Source organism: Bombus vancouverensis, unplaced genomic scaffold, assembly GCF_051014615.1.
Source record: "Bombus vancouverensis nearcticus unplaced genomic scaffold, iyBomVanc1_principal scaffold0029, whole genome shotgun sequence".
Lineage (NCBI taxonomy): Eukaryota > Metazoa > Arthropoda > Insecta > Hymenoptera > Apidae > Bombus > Bombus vancouverensis.
This window is the reverse complement of record NW_027468920.1, coordinates 16,424-19,911: the sequence shown is the minus strand read 5'-3', so window position 1 is coordinate 19,911 and position 3,488 is coordinate 16,424. Positions and strand designations below refer to the sequence as shown.

Below are 3,488 nucleotides of genomic sequence, written 5' to 3'. Positions count from 1 at the left end.
CCTAAATAGGATTAAGACTCAGCAATTTACCAAAGCTATGGGGCTTGTAGAAACTAGCGATCAAAGGGGAGTGTTGAGAAATGTTAAGTTGGTACGATCGCTGCTTACTACAAGCTAAGTTGGTACGACTTCTAACGACGCTCTTTTGTCTTAGAAGTCGACCACGTTGTTCTATTGACTTGGAGATTCCTGTGTGGTAAGACGTGTTATAAGACTGAAATATATTGGAGAAAACGAATCTAAGTGAATCGTTATTTTATAAACCCAAAACCTTATTAAATAACAATCAAAGCCATGTGTCCTGGGTTTTGGTTATGGTGTATGCAAATTCGTCGGGCGGTAAGTTTGCCAAGCTTAAAGCGTTCTCTATTAGTTTCTTCTGTGTGGTGTATCTTTGCGTCAGTCTATCATGGTATAATGTTTTCATTTCTCGAGTTTATCAGAAATAGGAATAACCTTTTATAGAAAAAGAAAATTTTATATTTATATATATTATATTTTTTTCTTTCCTTTTTTTTCTTTCCTTTTTTTTCTTCTTTTTTTTCTTCTTCCCCTTTTTCTTTTTTTTTGTTCTTTTTTTATTGTTAATACCTTTGTTTTATTTTAGGTTTATTGTACTTGTTATCAGTGAAAATAAATATTATGAATACTACTTGGATTGGAATTATATACATATATGCGTACAAAATCCATTTCTACATGTTAGATATAATAATATAACAATACTACGTAGATTAATACATAATAAAATATCCTTTTACTCCGGTTATATTTATTACTAACTCTCAATTAATCTATCTTAATTATTTTCTAACCACTTTCTATATTTATCAGCTATTTTATTTCTTCTTGTTAATCTGCGAAATCCATGCATGTACACTTCCTTGTATGGTGATTGATTGTTCACGAGGTAAGTTGCACTTTCACTGTTTTCGTTATTCGTTGAACTAACACGTTTTACATTCAAACAGTAATTGGAACACTCGTAATAAACTTCTTTTCTTTTTCCAAGTTTCCGCTATCTGTGTCATTCGACGAACAGTGCCACGCCTCCACAGCACCGTTATAACATTTAGCGATGCTGCTCTTTGCATTAAGGCAATTGAAGTTAATTCGTTCGTTTATTTTCAGCTGGTACATGGTGTTCCGCAAGCAGGGAGCCATAACCTATTTTGCATGTAGACCTTCTTGTATGATGATTACTTGTTTACAAGGTAACTTTCACTTCCCCTCTTTTAATTATTTATTGAATCGACATGTTGTATATTCAAACAATAATTGGAGTACACATAATAATTTTCCCTTTTTCTTTTTAGGTTTTCGCTATCTGTATTATTCGACGAACAGTGTTACACCTCCTTTTGATTTATCCATAATATAATTATAACATTTAGTAACCTTGTATTTTGCACCGAGACAATTGAAACTAATTTATTCACTTATTTTAGGTAGCTGTCATACATTGTGTTCCACGAACAACGATCCATAACCTATACTTGCACGTACACTTTCTTGTATGTTGATCACTTGTTCACAAGGTAACTTTCACTTTCACTAGTTAATTGTTCATTGAGTTAACACGTTTTATATTTAAGCAATAATTGAAACACGTATAATAATTTTCCTTTTTCCTTTTAGGTGTTCGATATCTGTATTATTCGACGAACAGCACTATAACATATACTACCGCACTACGTTGCCCACTGAAATCGCTTTATTCATTGCTTATTTCGATTATGCGCTAGTTTTAACTTGTTTAAATGCACCGTTCGCGGAATCCCTTTTACTTCGATCTTGACGTTTTGGTTCTGCAAGACTTCTAGCACTTTGTATGGTCCAGTATATTGATCGGAGAATTTTCCTTTACTGGGTTCTTTTAGTAAATATATCGAATCTCCTACTTTAAAATCTTGGGGGTTGATTCGTCGGTCGTAATATTCTTTTGATCTTAGTTTGGATTTTATCAAATTTTCTCTTGCCATTCGTTGTACGGTGTTAATTTTATCGAACAGATCTTCGACATATTCTGCGTAAGTTGGTTCCATGTTCTCTTCGATTATTACTTCACCAGTAGGTTCTCTGGCTAGATGTCCAAAAACTAATTCGTGCGGGGAGAATATCGTTCCTTCGTGTACAGAGGTATTATAGGAAAACATAGCTAATTTTACCCATTCGTCCCAATTTTTGGAATTTTCAATGTATAATTTGAGATATTCTATCAGCACGTGGTGAGATCTTTCGATTGAACCGTTACTTTGTGGATGATATGCCGTCGTGGTATATTGTTTGATGCGGAATCTCTTTGCTACTTTCTTCATTAGTGAGGATGTAAAGTTCGTTCCTTGATCAGTGAGAATAGCTCTCGGTGACCCGAAACGACAAATAAATCGCTTTACATGATCGTCCGCTATCTCCGCTGAAGAGATTCCTCCTAGTGGAATCCCAATTGAGTATTTTGTTAATAAGTCTTGGATAGTTAATATATATTCGTTTCCCTTTTGGGTTTTTGGTAATGGACCTATAATATCCATACTAACCTTATCGAACGCTTTACCTGGTGTGTCTGTAAGTACCATTGGTTGCTTTGCTTTTATTCTTGTGAGTTTCTTCAATTGACATTCCTTACATGTTCTTACGTAATCTTGAATTTCCTTTTTCATATTTTCCCAATAGTAATGTTGTCGTATTCTTTGATAAGTTTTTGTTATTCCTTTGTGTCCTGCTACGCTTGATTCATGTTTTTCTCGTATTATGTTGTTCCGCGCTTCCACAGATGGGGTAATTACTTCCCCAGTGCAAATGGTGATGGTTAAGGTTTTTTCCATAAATATTTCCTTTAATTTTCTGATTGTATATCGCCAGGGTATTTCCTCCAAGTTTCCTTTGCTAATGCTGAACGAAGTTAACTGTTTTTCATTTACTGCGTCTAATAGAGATCTTAGCGAGTTTAATAAATTTTCTGGTGTTATTGGAATATTTCTATTTTCCTTTATCGGTAGGAATACAATGTATTTTCCAGAATCGTAATTCAATCTTGCTTTTTCTAACATTAAATCTTCATAACGAGGTAATTTTCCCGTTTCCTTCATTTGTAAGGCTCCTTTATCTATCGGATTGCCATGTATATCTATAAATACTACTTTATGGTCATTTACTCTCGCAATTGAGTCTCGGGTTTCTGAAATTCTTAGTTCCGCAATTACCGTAGGTCTCGTGTCCTTTTCTCGTTGTTGAATTAGTTCTGGAATTACAGTGGAGGTCTCTTTTTCGCTTGTTGTATCTGTGCCTTCTTTTTCTCGATTGGTTATTTCTCTATCTGTACTTACATCGATTTCTGCTAATGCTTGGTCTAAATATTTTATGGGGGTTTCTTCTATTGTAAAATGTTTTCGGGTAAAACCCTTTCCTTGATTTTTAGAATCACTGGATTGAGGCAAGACGTGTGGTTTAGCTTCGAATATGGGAGAGTCTTCGGTTGACGTATCTAT

At 34.3% G+C, this 3,488-nt stretch overlaps 1 long non-coding RNA gene across 1 annotated transcript; it reads left to right on the top strand.

Annotated features, from left to right (window-relative positions):
* Nucleotides 1-1,045: 1,045 nt before the first annotated feature.
* On the top strand, nt 1,046-2,678 carry LOC143304295 (uncharacterized). Its single transcript, XR_013061027.1, has 3 exons — nt 1,046-1,214; nt 1,449-1,538; nt 1,639-2,678. It is a non-coding gene; the product is annotated as an uncharacterized LOC143304295 (long non-coding RNA).
* Nucleotides 2,679-3,488: the final 810 nt, after the last annotated feature.